The sequence below is a fragment of the Platichthys flesus genome, chromosome 4 (assembly GCF_949316205.1).
Source record: "Platichthys flesus chromosome 4, fPlaFle2.1, whole genome shotgun sequence".
NCBI lineage: Eukaryota > Metazoa > Chordata > Actinopteri > Pleuronectiformes > Pleuronectidae > Platichthys > Platichthys flesus.
In genome coordinates, this window is record NC_084948.1 from 7,624,599 (window position 1) to 7,640,052 (window position 15,454).

General features: G+C 41.6%; 1 protein-coding gene across 1 annotated transcript in view; it reads left to right on the forward strand.

The window, feature by feature from the left end:
* zgc:153039 (uncharacterized protein LOC767698 homolog) overlaps positions 1-15,454 on the forward strand; it is a 58,991-nt gene that overhangs the window by 10,945 nt on the left and 32,592 nt on the right. The window lies entirely within an intron of this gene.

A 15,454-nucleotide genomic window follows, 5' to 3' on the forward strand; every position in this document is an offset into this window, starting at 1 on the left:
GGGTTTTCACTTATTCAATTACACTTACCATATTGAAGATGGAGCCATGTCAGTTGCACTAATTTCATGGATCAATTGAAATGTTGCACTAATTAAAATGTTTATATTAACAACAGATTATGTGCTCCAGGATGGAGCTAAAAGTAGACTAAATAAGTACATTTACAAAATAATATGTTCCTGTATGTCTTCTGAATGTTTAAATTAGCAACATGTTGACAGTTGCATAACATTTGAAGGTTGATCCTAGCCAGGCTAAAATTAACTTGTATATGTGGTTACAAGTAATGTCATCGTCCACTCAAGAGTTACGGCCAAAACAAAAACTAAAGGACCTGTGTCAAACATCCCCCCCCTCCTCTGACAGTCTGTCAAGATAAATTTATAGCGAAGCATTCCTTTAATCAAGTGTCAGCGTGAAACTAACAGTTCATCAGTGACAAGTGGATAACTCTGGTGTCCTCACTCTGACTTTGAAGTTTAGAGCCGTAAAGCATAGAGTCCTTGATGCTGCAGTTGGTATTTACTTCTTTCTATTTATTTGTCCTCCCTCTCCCCCTATCTGCCTGTCTCTTTCTATCTGTCTTTTGCGGAGTGCCAGAGCTCAGTATTGATGTAGCCCTAAAGCGAGTGTTGCTAAGGTGCTAAACTGACATGACAGGGCTATAAAAGAGCATCGGAGATCAATACTGCCATCATTGACCCTGCCACGCTGTCCTCCCACCACATGCACTCCCAGTGATAAGAGGAACATTTTCTATACCTCTGCAGTGCTCTACCTTTCCCCTGAGAATCACACACATATACACATGGGTTTAGATATACTGTACAAAGCTGGAACTAGAAAAAATGACCTTAAAGTAGAGGGGTCCTGATTGAAGGCTTGGGGCAGTGGGACAGAGTCAATTCTTAGCCCCCACTCACATGACTCAACTGAGAGGCCACAAAAGATCCCTCACATGGTGAGTGTGTTTGTGTGTGTGTGTGTGTGTGCGTGCGTGCGTGCGTGTTCTCAGCTTGAAACACAGTTTTGGAAACAGTAGGATCTGGTCACATGAGCCACATCAGGGACACATGTGGATACACACAGCAGTCATTCTGAAACCCCTGGAGTTTTACCCCAGGGGTACTTCCACAGTTGCCAGGGGGATCTGTGGAAAGCTTGTATAATGGTAGCTGTTGGATAAATAGAAAACTATAAATAATGGAATTGTTAACTAAAAGTATTTAACTGTTGAACAACCTTTTTCAACAACCTCCCTTTTTATCAGAGTGAGTCAAACTTAGGTACAGACCCACAAGAGGTAAATACCTGTGAACACACATACAACTCCTGAAGATGTTAAAATAGTTGCAAAAATACGATTTTTGTTAGAAGGCACATATAAATCATACAAAATAAAATGGATTGGTAACTTATAACACAGTATATGCAGTGGTGTGTGTGTGCGTGTGTCTATTGTATTGTGTTTGTTTGGCATTGGTCACAGTTATTCCTCAGATAAAGTCAAGTTACTTGAGACACATTTGACACACATTCTGATTCCAGGTGTGAACTGCCCCTGAATCTAGACAGGATCTGGACACATGTCCCACTGTGTGTGTGTGTGTGTGTGTGTGTGTGTGTGTGTGTGTGTGTGTGTGTGTGTGTGTGTGTGTGTGTGTGTGTGTGTGTGTGTGTGTGTGTGTGTGTGTGTGTGTGTGTGTGTGTGTGTGTGTGTGTGTGTGTGTGTGTGTGTGTGTGTGTGTGTGTGTGTGTGTGTGTGTGTGTGTGTGTGTGTGTGTGTGTGTGTCTGTGTGTCTGTGTGTGTCTGTGTCTGTGTGAGGAAATGTAAGAGATTCCTGTTAAAGACGCAGGATAGCATAAGGAACAGATGACTGGGGTCTGAAAGTGAAACATCTAGTTCCTCACAGCTGCGCAGACTGTTATGAAATACAGAAGACACACATGGGTTGTAAAATCCTGTCGTGTAGGTTTTAATGGCCGGTACATCACTTCTTTCCTTATCTTCGGTTTGTTCTGGGTCGTTTAGTTTATTGAGGCTGACCTGGAATTGAACTGATATGAGTGTTATCTTTGTAGAGAAAAAGTAATGTGATATAATCATTTCTCCGAAGCACCACGGAAATTGTCACCAAGAGGGTAATAACTTTATGCTTCCGCCGATGAGGTTCTGTTTGTACCCCTCTCTGTTTGTTTGTTGGTTTGTATGTTTGTTTTTATGTGAGATTATACAAAAACTACTGGACAGATGGTGGAAGGGAAGAAATGTTGCTGAAATCAAGATGAGGTGGCATGGTTGTGTTGTATGCTCGACTGAGACCCAGTGTAGTTGTGCACTTGTTCCTGTTTGGCCAAATGTCTGAAGTATTTGAATTTGAATTATTTTCTCAATGCTGGATTATGTGAGACATTTGTCTCTCCAGACTCAGACCAGAACAATCAGCGTGAATGAATGGTCAACTGCATATTTGTCACAGTTTCACATCTTGCTTTTGCGGAATCTTTCTGGTTTTCATAACTGAATTTCACCATGTGATCATTTCTAGATGGGTGGAACCTACTGCTTTCATTTCCCCACATGAACACAATGGTCTACTTGTGCACTGTGGGAAAATAAAATCACCTGACAATATTTGACATCCAACTCACAAGACTGCGCCCATTGACTGGACAGCAGCCATTATCAGGAGATGGGAAGTGAGCCAATAGTGACAGGCCCCACTAGTGAGCAATCCGTTTCAATATCTCACTTTCAGGTGGTAGAAACGAGAGCGGCTCTGTGCTGCCGTGGGTTTCATCTTCTGCTTGCAGAAAAACATTTACATTCACCTCTATTCCTGCTACATAAGGCCGGCTCACTCCTAGGAAAAACAGTACTATCAACAATACCGAAAAGTGCATCATAAAACTTTATTGATCACTTGGAAGGACGTTTAGTAAAAGACCAACATTTATCATTGCAGACGAATTAAAGTAACATCTGTTTCCCGAGAGCAAATGGGTTTAGAAACGAGGGAAAACTGGTCGCCCATACAAATGCAAGATCACACACCCTTCTGTTTTGTGAAAATTTCTCAGAAATATGAAAAACATGATAATTTAGATTTTCTAATGAAAAACTTGGCCGATCAGTGTGAAGACAATAAAAACTTGGCTGATCGATGAGGAGGGAATCTCAAGGGCTGAGGAGAAAAATCCTCTCACATTGTGTTTATCTCCCACAGCCAGTTGTTCATGCCAGCTCCAAATCACACACACTCACACAAACCAGCATGCATCTGGCAGACAGGCACCAGGTTTTCTTTGTGTTATTAAATTATGCAGACAGGCAAGTTGACCAAATTCATGGATTCAAATACGACTGCTTCTTTTAAAGTCATCTGTCATGTTATGCCACCGCCGCACCGCTGTGTCAGGGAAGCCCTCGCACCTGAGACAAGACTCCTGTTTAACTGCAGCTATGGCACTGTCTCATTATTATGGGATGTCAAGGGGGTAGGCAGGCGTGTGTGTGTGTCTGTGCGAGAGATGGAGAGAATCTGCAGTTTTTACACATTTATACATTTAGTTTATCTGTGCTCCATGAATTCAATTTCTACAAATTCATACAAAGCAATTGGTAACAAAAAACAAATACAGCAAAACAGATATGTTTATTGGGAATATGTATATATCTTATTTTTCCCACCCTTTATACACACAGTTAATTGAACTGCCACACTATAGGGTCTGAGGCTTCACCATCATATACACATGTTCTAAAGTGTGCAAACAGCTTTAATCTCAAATTCCATTACTTGATTTCTCTCGGATCTCATGGTCGTCATCAGGGTATAGAGTTTGCTCAGGTTTTTTGAGAGTAAAGAAATAATACAAATAATTAATAACGACTATATATAAAACATTTGTTTTAACTATGGTCATATATTACATTTTTCAGTTATGGTATAAAGGGATCATGCTTTTGGCTCCACAGGAGGAACATACAGACCATTCATTATCAGTTCAAGATTACATACCTGGAAGTAAACATCCTGTCAATGTTTTTCTGAAATATCGTATGTTAAAACTTAAAACAATGTCCTTTTATGGTCCTAAATTACATTTTGCCGAGATTATTTGTTAATTGTGTTGCACACTTCTTAAAGCTGCTAAATGGAACAATTGAAATAAGTGTATCTGCAGTTAAAGGGTTTAAGTCTAATAACATAATGGGGTTAGGGCTGTAATTTGAATCCGTCTGACTCATTCTCAGCAGGAAAACATTTAAACAAGTTTCCAGTGATAGTTTGTTAATTACAGAGGAAGATTTTGCTGTAGTTGCCTGAGTTGTCCAAAGGGTGGCAGTCCCGCTCTCTTACCAACCAGCTCCCTGTTAAAAAAGGATGATAAAGTGGGTGACAAACTAACCTTTACATAAGGCTCTCCTAAATTGATACCCATGGTAAATTGTAGTTTGCATCATCATTTTAAAGGTAGAGCAGTCAAGAATGTATTTCAGGGCGGAGGGAGTGGCCATTGAAGATGATTCCACTCCGCGGGGAGGTTCAGCTCTTATCAGCTTCCTACCTATGTAGCCGTGTGTTCCGATCTCACAGCACCGGTGTGAGGAGGGGGAGTCAGGGATCAGTGTCAGTGTGTGCTCGTTTTAATGAGGACGAGGTGATTAAACACTCGGCTGACGGCTTCAGCCACTTCAGACACGGCTTTAACATCAACCGCCGAGGCTTTTTCATTATGCCTTGAATGTGGAGGTCTCAGTGGTCATGAAAGTCCTGGGAAGTCCTGGACTTGTGGTCCGTGAGGTCCTGGAGGTGAAAGTAAAGGGATTTGTAAAATGGATCTTCACCTGTAACAAGAAACAACAATATGGAAGATTAGACCTTTTTTACTTTTAGCATGCATTTAATAAAGCATTAACTATATTTTAAGAAGCATTCCAGGTAAGTAATACAAGTTGTGGAGCTTTAGGCATCATCTCTACAGGAGGGGTGAGTTTGCAGATGCGCTGACGACTCTTGAGTGTTTTTTTTTTTAGTTTTTCAAGCGTTCTTCCACCGTATGAGCACGTTTTCTGCCTCACTGCCATTAGCACTGCAGAGAAAAGGCTCATTTGGATGAGAAAGCCATACAGCTGTTTTCCAGGTCACCGTTAATCGAGCTGCGCCATATTCAGGCTGTTTTTTGACGTTATCGCTGATGATATGCCAGTATGGTAAGAGGGCCGGTGATGATGGCAATGAAGGCTGAGGGAATTCGAGATAGAGGTAGAATCTATTAACCTCATGTGACCAGCTAGCCAGCCATGACAGATTGCCCTGTCGCTACTTTATCAAGCTCTCTTGGTGTGTGTGTGTGTGTGTGTGTGTGTGTGTGTGTGTGTGTGTGTGTGTGTGTGTGTGTGTGTGTGTGTGTGTGTGTGTGTGTGTGTGTGTGTGTGTGTGTGTGTGTGTGTGTGTGTGTGTGTGTGTGTGTGTGTGTGTGTGTGTGTGTGTGTGTGTGTGTGTGTGTGCGGCAGAAGAAAGATGAGAGACAGAGGCACTTTTGTATGGATTGCACGCGCATTCACAAGGCTGCATGTCAGAGATAGCACGACAAAAGATCCAAATTATTGTAATCATCAAGTCAGTTATTATTACAAAAGCCTCTATAGCGTCGGGCGGATAAGCCCACAGGTCACTGACGCACGGTGCCATGGAGAAGGAGTCGAAAAACACACGTGTGTGTAGTCAATCAAGCAAAGACAAACACACACACACACGCACACAAACGTAGCAAACCAGTGTTCCAGAATGAAACCAGTTTTGAAATCAAGAAAACTGTAGAGCAACAGTGAGTTTTTATGCTCACTGTGTTTCTTTAAGTACTTCTACCTTAACCATCACAACTAAATTCCTAACCTTAACAAATAGCCTAACCCTAAACCAAGTCCTAACTCTGAATATTCATTTTTGAGGACCAGCCAGAATGTCCTCATAGCCATACACACACACAAACACACACACACACACACTTCTATATTTTACCCTATGGACTGAAATGACCAATGCCACGAAGGATATGATTTCAAATGCATTGGTTTCATATGCATATGTGTCTGTTTTATCAGGATTATGCAAAAACTACTGAGTGGATTGACACCAAACTTAGTGGAAGGGTGTTTGTGTGGATTTGGATCCAGATGCAGATCCAGGGTAGTTTTCACTTTCTTTAACAATGTGAGAACTGGTTTTGTCTAAGTTTTTTATTGATTTCCCAAAGAATAACTCATGATTCTTGATTAAAAAAAAAAAAAGAAAAAAAGTCTGACATGTTTAGGGGACTGATATTTATGAGTGTGTGCAGATTCAAATAAAAAACTGGATCTAGTTAATTTAAATGCGGTTTCATAAGGGGGCTGTTGGACCATGACAGAAGCTCCCTTTGTGCCAATGTAGTCAAAATTACACATTTCCTTCCCCCTCTTCCCTAACATCAACCATCACAACTAAATGCCTATACCATCAACCTTTATCCCCCCCCCCCCCCACACACACACACACTCTTTTCTATCCCTCCCTTTTCTACCAGGAAGCTCTGTGCGTCTCTGCCTTTCTGAATCGGTCTTTCTATTCACATTTTGAAATGTTTTATCTAATTTCTCCTTCTGCTGCTCTCATTTTACGACTGCTCTCCATTTCACCAGTTCCAATTTTCAGCCTCTCAATTTCGACAATCTCGTAACCAAAGTCCAATTTCCAGCCACTTCGTTTGTAATTCTCTATCACTTGCTCCCAGTGATTGTAACTCGGGGATACCCATATAAGATAGCGATATCGACAGCTGTGTTTTCGGATATTTAAGGCGGAAAGCACAAATTGTGCATCATCGTCAACCCTGTCACCTAGAAATTTTGTTTACCTAACACGGGAAGGATTTTATTCATAGACAACGCTCAATGCATGCATGTACTCATCAGGCTCTGCACTGACACTGTCCACTCTCTAATTTTCCAGCACATAATTTTCTATGGCAGCGTTTTATAGAAATCCCATTTGCTTTTCAAATGTAGCCTGATAATTAGACGTACCATTTCAATGCACTTTATTCATTGAGCCTGACATTGTTCTTTGTTTTCTGCTCAGACGTGAGGGTTATTATGTCTTGTTTGACCCTAGACGTCCTGTGGCAACACCAAGGCAACAGCATCTGCTAAAAGCTCAAGAAGAGCTGCCAAATGGACTCTGTTGTGAGATATTGATCGATCTCCTGATGCCATTTGATTTTGATCCGCTATCCAGAATTAATTTCACTGTTATTCATTATGATTCGATAAATTACAGACATCAACTTTACTGATCTGTCTGAGCACAGATTGGGTAGAAACCAAACGTCTTTTCATTAAAGGTAGAGTTGGTTATTTGTGTATGAAATTCTTCTTATTTTTCTCAACAATTCAATGAGAAAAGAGAAAATAAGGCATGGTCTTTGGCCCTCGCCGGACTGTCATGAACTCGACCAGTCATTTCAAGCAGAGCAAACAAAATGATTGGCTGATGTACCTCTCACTTAGCTACCTGCCTGCACGCATCCTGCCCGTGCTCTCACTGCTAACGACCGGAGAGAGACATTTACAGCATATCGAAAAGCCAGATGTTAGCGAATGTAAAAGTCATCTTCTAGCAGTTATCTGTGCACGGTCATGTGTTTTGCAGGCATCACTTTGAAGAGATGGCCGACGGGTGGGGGGCTGGATGTATCTGCTGCATTTTTTCAAAGTGCAGCCTGCCCTTGCAAACTTTTCCAGGATTATCAACCCTAGCTTGAATTCATCTGCTCTGTTTGTGTTGTCCAGACATCAGCCTCTCCTCTGCAGACAGCTGGCTGGCTAGAATTAGGTATAGAGCTGCCACTAAAGACAATTTTTCTATTGATTAATCTGTCAACTATTTTACCAATTAGTCGATTAATCTAAACGATTAATTTTCCTCAAAAAATGTAATTGACCATTTCATTCCATTTCCAAAGCGCCGCGCCACACCGCGCAGCTCCAAGGAAAGCCCGGCGCCTCCTATCCCCCCCCCTGTTAAACCTTTGTGCAGTTCACATGGGCTGCGATGCGCCTCTCGCCCTGCACCGATGGTTTCGGCGTCGACTTCGCTTAATAATGTGCGTGAGACAGACTGTGTGCTAATGTTGACATCTTTGTTTGGGTCCTCACTTCCGTGTCTGACCCCGCCCCCCATATTCATTGCCTCATCCTATTCGTCCACAACATACTAACATAGGGGCTTCCTATTAGCTAAACCTACCTGTCAATCACCCGTTGTGAATCACATTGAACGATACCACAGTCTATTTTTTCTGCTCGCTGCAAGCGAATCGCGCCAGGAAACACACCGGCAAATGATCTTAAACGATATTAATGAAATATTTTATATAAGTGATCAAATATGCATCCCACACTTTGTAATCCCCTCATGTTGTCTTGGAGTTTTAATTTACCCAATTTTCCCAATCACAAAATTAAATGACCCCCTCTGCCCATCCACTACAAGCACACAAGCAGATAGACAGAGAGAGAAAGACAGAAAGAGAGGGGGGGGGGGCTATGAAGACTGTCATCATTTACACCCAAACCAGTACATTGAACGGGTTACATACAACAACCAGCGGAGAAAGCAGAATCAGGGGCTGACCGGCGCTGAGAAATGCGCGTCCCGTGTGAACAGCCGGGCACCAGCGCACTTGAGAATAGCGCTATGCTGCACGGAGCGGAGCAGCCCTTCGGCGTCCGGTGTAAATCCGGCGTTACGTAGTTATATTCAAGAAGAACATAAATTCATATTTTTGTGGGTCCGACGCGTCGGTTTAAAATATTGATGTCGACGCATTTTCAGTGTCGACATCATCGATGACGTTGACTAATCGCGGCAGCTCTAATTAGGTACCTGGCTGGGACAGACCGAAGAACGTAGAATCCACATAGTCTTCACTTTACTTCCTCTGCCTAACATCACGTAATCAATGAGAACATCTCTTCATGAAACAATAAACAGAGATCAGGTCAGTTTGCTGAGTCTGTTTCTCAGTCTGTCCTGTGACCTCAGAACTCACTGTGAGCGAGAGTCAGCTGAAGACCCTGAGTCAGGACAGTCCTGTAAACTTGGACATGTAAAAACTGTCTTTTAAAATGGTTGGCCTAACTGAACCACTTACTACAAGCCACGACTGAATACACAGAACATTTCAGGCAGATGTACATGCAGAAATCCTCATCAGGATTAGTGGTATAGGTAGGTCATTGTTTCAAAGATTTTTTATTCTTCTTTTCCGTCTAATCTCATTTATATTTTTTTCTCTTGTAAATATTGCTCAATACACCTCTTTATATTGCTTTCGCTGGTCATTTATGTTTTTGGGCTTTCCATGTGGTTTGTACCTTTTGTTTGTGTCTGTGCATGTACTGATACATATACATGAACTGCAGGTTAAATAAGTAACATTTACATGTTGGACTGAAGAATGCTGTTAATTAATTTACATCAACACTAATCACTAATGTGGACATCAACCCTCAATGTAAGGAAACTAGGTCGTATTAGACGATGGACAACCTAGAAATGACGTCAGGGCTTCCCTCTCTAGTCGTCACTGTTCCTTTGGAATTTGATCAAAATTAGACATATACATGGATAAAGAGTCTTTATAAAATGTCTGGTGTCTTGTTAGCCAAATCCTCAATTTTCTCTCCTTTCTCTTTTGTCCTTCACTCTTCCTCCTGTATCTTTTTCTCGAATCACTGCAACTTTTCTGGGACATGTTGAAGATTTGGCTTTCACCACCCCATCCCATGAAAAATAAAAGAATAAGAATAAATGAAAATCGGGACAACTGTGAAAAAGAAGAGAGAGAGAGAGAGAGGGAGATGAAAGTGACCGAAATCACTGCAGTGGCAAGATAGGGGGTGAATAACAAAAGAAGGGAGCATGGCTGTGTGGATGGATGGATGAACGATAGAGAGGGAGAGAAGGGAGAAAAGAGAGAGGGAAGCCAAGAATGCTGTTTCTGGTTGATAGTGCCATGAAAAAAGGGATGGTAGTAAGACGAGGAGGGGAGAGAGGGAAAAGGAGTGAGGGCGAGGAGAGAAGGGATGCTGGACGCGTTGCCTAACAATGGCTACAGTCTGGACGAGGTGAAAGAGACAGAATGAGGCTGAAGGCAATAACCTTTCTGAATCTTTTCTTACGAACAAACAAGGAACAAGCATAGTTCAAGTTAATGGACTTCAAAACACGAGCATGCTCATGTTCGCCACCATGCTTTTGTTTCTTAAGTGTCTTCTGTATGACTGGAGTGAAACAAATGTTGGAGATCTTTGGGAATATCAAATTTTACTAATAAGTTTCCTTAATGAAATGGGAACTTTGTGCTTAGCTCAGCAGGACTAATGGTTAACGAGCTATTCATTAGGTTAATTTCTAGTGTACAGAGGGCAATGGAAGTCTTTGCAAGTTGTTTTTATTATTTCGAAATTCAAAACACAGTTACAAGGTGTTTCACAAGTTAAAATGGAAAAAAATATATACATAAAAATGTGGAAAAAGCAAGAAATCTGAAACAATTCAAATCTGTTTGAAGATCACACATTAGAGCACAGATACAAAATTAAAAGATGTAACAGATGAGAAATGATTAAAACAAGGTAAAATAAAACATTATAAATTAATTGAAATAGTCGGTAAGATCATAACTTTTGTGCGGGGAACCTTTTAGTGCGTGGTAGCAGGACTCTAACGAGGGCAGCTGGATATTTCAGTTCAAAATTATATCGATTCGACTTGCCATGTCTGTTTTGGGGGTGAACAAAAATTGTAAATGTCCTTATTTCTACCTGGACTGTCCCTCACTGTCATCCACTTGAATTGCATGTGTGGCGGGAGGAGCTGCCTGCCGACGTGTCTTTCATGATAACTTCACTGTGGGGCCCCAAAGGCAAAACATTTCAAAGTTGCAAACAGTGACTTCAAAGTTGAAACTTGAAACAGCATGTGCTCAGCAGGAAGAAAATAATGCAGCTCTTGTATGTCTTTGCCCTTCAGTCGCCCTGTAACTTAGCCCATTTTTTGGTACCTGCATTTTACTTTGTTTTATCCTTGTTTCCTCTACGCTGCTGGTATGTTATTTTAATCAGCTGCTTGCAAGTGTGAAAAATAGAACCCGTGTAATTTACCACTCGGAGACATTTGCTACGGCAAACACAAACTCTGTAGTCTGTGACCCATTGTGAAACACTATTTTGATCACTGTGACTTTTAGGAGGAAGAAAATAAACTACAATTGGAACATCAGGTGGTAGAGGCCCCTCGATTTATCCAAACAGTTTCAGAGTTGTGCTAGAAAGGACTTAAAGGATAAGCAGGAGAGAAAGCAGGAAATATTCAACGAAATACAATGGTGAACAAAAGTATGTGACTGATCCAGTGCTGGAAAAAAAAGGCACAAACTAAAGAATAAGCAAACGGTGGAATGTAAATACACAATGCGTGGGTGACGAGACACCGCAGAAATACTCCGTGTTGAATGGAGAATGAAGCCGTCAAATAAAAAAGAGAGTTTAAAATGATGTGAAGGAAGACTAGACTTTTCTGGAAAAGTGAGAGGAATTATACGCTGTGTGTGAGTGTGGGTGTGCGATTGAGATTGTAAGCGTGCGCACAGAGACCCTGTTAGTTATTTATCCCATTAAATAATCCGTAACCACAGTCTACTCCCCTGAGAGCACTTAACTCTCCCTCCCTCTTCCCCTGTCTGACTCTTTCAACCCCTCCCTGCCTCCAGTTTTTTTGCTTCATTTTCTTCTTCTGCTTCTTTATGTATCTACCCCCCCCCCCCCCACACACACACACACACACAGAGGTGAAGGTGTAGTGAGGCTAAAGACCAACACTAAATCCCAGCAGTCAAGGGTGTAGCTCCGTGCTGATGCATTTGTTGCTGTGGAGAGGATTTGGTCGTGGTTCAGAGGCCTCAGCTCCTTCAGAGCCCACCGGCCCAGATACGGACTGTACAGGTAACACAGGTGTTTAGTGAGGTGAGATCTTCATGTTCAGGCTGTTACACAGTTCAGACTTTTTGAAATGTACTCTGAGGTTTTTGACAGTGATTGCCACAGTTGTTTTTCTTACTGAAATGGTGGAAAATTACTTCTTTGTTGGTTTGACATCTTGAGTGACACCTTTTACATGCCACTTTGTCATTTAATGCACTGTTACACAAAAAAATATTGATTAGCTAAGCATTCAACACTTTTAAAGAAGAGGGAAGCTAAAGGAAAAAAAAGGGGGGACAAAAGGAAAATACAATAATAATAAATGCTGTTGATAAATGCTGTATTACTAATGGAGAGATAGGTAAGAGGGATTAACCTTTACAGTCAACAGGGAGTCAGAGTATTGCCTTACTGGAGCATGTCCATATATAGAGACACAAATGGTAAGATAATGGTGCAATGAGCAAAACACTTATGTTAGCCATAAGGCAGTGCCATCAAGTGGCTCTGACCCCACTTGAGCACTTATTGGACATTTGGAAGCCGTTTTACTCAGGATCATTAAACTAGATGATCCTGGATCGTAATGTTAGACCTGATGAGGAGTGACCTCGCCCTCTATATGAGCGGAGACCACCAAGATCTGAGGCAGCAGGAGCTCACCGTGCGATGGAAATCCTTTTGCTGATGTTGTAATGCACCTGAGCACACACCCGAGCACACACCCGAGCACACACACAAACAAACTTGGTGTCAGCACTTCATCTTTCATCCCATTTGAAAAAGCCCAGATAATTAATCCATAATGTTCGACCAAAGCGCTGGTGAATTATCAGAAGCACAAACACATGAAATGATGGATTAAAAGATGAATATGCATGAATACACAAGCGAGGGCTTGAATAAAAATGGTAAACAAATGAGCTGAAGAATGTGGCGGGCTGGGGGGAGTGAGAACAATCAGCAAAACAATCTCTGTGGGCTCCTTTTAGTCGTTTAGCTTTGTTTCCTCCTCCTTCTCTAAATTAGCTCTTTTAATCTGTCACTCGCTCCCTCATGCTTTGATCGGCGCTTTATGTGCATGACAGAGCTCTTTTCAACTGGATGATCTGATCAATAATTACTATCCAGGCCACACAGCGTGCACACACACAGCGTGCGCACACACACACACACACACACACACACACACACACACACACACACACACACACACACACACACACACACACACACACACACACACACACACACCCACACACACACTTGAGTCACTTATGAGCAATACTCTGTTGGTAATGAATACACAGCTTCCCAAGAAACACAAAATTATAAACACAGACTCCATATTGTTGTTGGTTCTTTTATGGCTCCAACATATGGAAAAATCTCTCTCGCCTTGCCTATCTCTCTCCCTTTCACACACACACACACACACACACACACACGCCCCACACCATTTGTCAGCTGTCATCCGCTTTGCAGTGGCTTTGTTTTTGGGAGCGAGTTTGGAAATGTCAAGCTTTTTTTTTAGATTTATTTTGCTCCTGCCGCACGTCAGAGAAATTAATAATCAGCCCATAAGGTTTGACCCACATCATCACTCACCACTCTCCCACGCACACTGAAATTTAATAACTCATCATGCTTAGCATGCTAAGCACACTGAGACACCCACTTCAACTGTGTGCATGCGTATCAGTCCATTGAATGTTTTTTGGGGCGTTATGAATATGTCAGACACTCTTGATTAAAGCTATTGTTCGTAAACTTTTCTCTGCAATGCTCATACAACACACAAACACACATTCGCACAAACACACACTCACACACACACACACACACCCCGAATAAACAAAGTAGTTGGCATTTCCTAATTTGGAGGGTGATGTTAAGTTCTCCACAGAACCTTTGTTTAGTTGATTTGTGGCAATGTGGATGTGCGCGCCTGTTTGTGAGCGTGTGTGTGTGCGTGTGCGTGTGCGTGTGCGTGTGCGTGTGCGTGTGTGTGTACTGCCTGCCTCTCCGGTTCAATGTGAAGTAAAAGTGTGCCCAGATCTTTGGATGGAGTGAACAATACCTAATAGGGCCATGATAATAAGTATTAAAATCACTGGACCTGAAAGAAAACGTGATGAGACTTTTAATTACAAGAAAAATAAGAGAGAGATGAAGGGAGGGAGAGAATGGACAGTGGTTCAAGTAGAAATAAAGTGAAAGAGAGAAAAGAAAAACCTTGAGTCGGTTTTGAAAATATCATAATGAGGGGGTGAAGGTGGTTCGAGAGGGGGAATTGATGGATTAGATATGGTTGTGTGCCTCAAAATAGAGGGATTGAGTTAGATGGAAAGAGAGAAATATTTGGCAGTCTAATTCTCCTCTCTCTGGCTGTGTTGTATTGAAAAGATGTGGGGGGGGCAGGTCGTAATCATCCACACCCTGCTGTGGTTTTTGTACTCTGATCTCTCTACCGCCATGTCTAGTGCAGCATCTTTTATACACACACATGCACGCGCACACATACACACACACACACTCTGAAACACACACACACTCTAAAACACACACTCACACTCTCTCTCGGTGGAGTGAGTCCCTGACTCCAGGATCTCATGATTAGGCACCCTGGCAGAGTAATCATCACCTCCTCTTCAACCCTGGTCTTTTTCATTGAACATGGGCATATTTCCCCCTCTAGAACAGATGAGTTTGAAATGACTCTGAACCTTTTGAACTACTTGGTTTGGATCTGTTGGTAAGAATGTTATCTAACGATAAACATTTTCTGTGGCTGCACCGACTGTATATGTGTAATCTTTGTCATGTGAAATTTTCAATTCTAGTTTTTTTTGCCCTTCTGATTCTCTGAAATAAAACAGAGAGCTACTAGCTGATGGCCAGTCTAGTTTTTAGGCAGGTATAAATAGAAACTGTTACATTGGACGACTGTCAAAGGTCACAGTAAATAGACAATATTACATTATTAGCCGAACGCTGTTATTTTAACCTCATTTTCTGAATACCTAAATCTTAATAGGGTGATACCTGGGTCAAGGAATAATTTAATTAAGAATTGAAGAGTTACTAAAAAGTAATCCAATCGTATTTTCATAATCTACACATGGATGCTGATCACAGTATTCACATTTGAGTTTCAACATATGGCAGTTAACAACTGCCTGACCATTCATGTCCGAGTTAAAACTTTCAGTGCGATGCATGTTGACATGATGTTTTCATAATCAGACTTTGCTGTTTAATATTTAAACAGTAATATGAATTAGGGCTGCTCGATTATGGGAAAAATCATAATCACGATTCTTTTGGACAATATTGAAATCATGATTATTCAAACGATTATGTGCCCTTATTCTGAAGTGTTTCTCAGGGAAACACCTCTGTATTCTCAGGGGTAAACA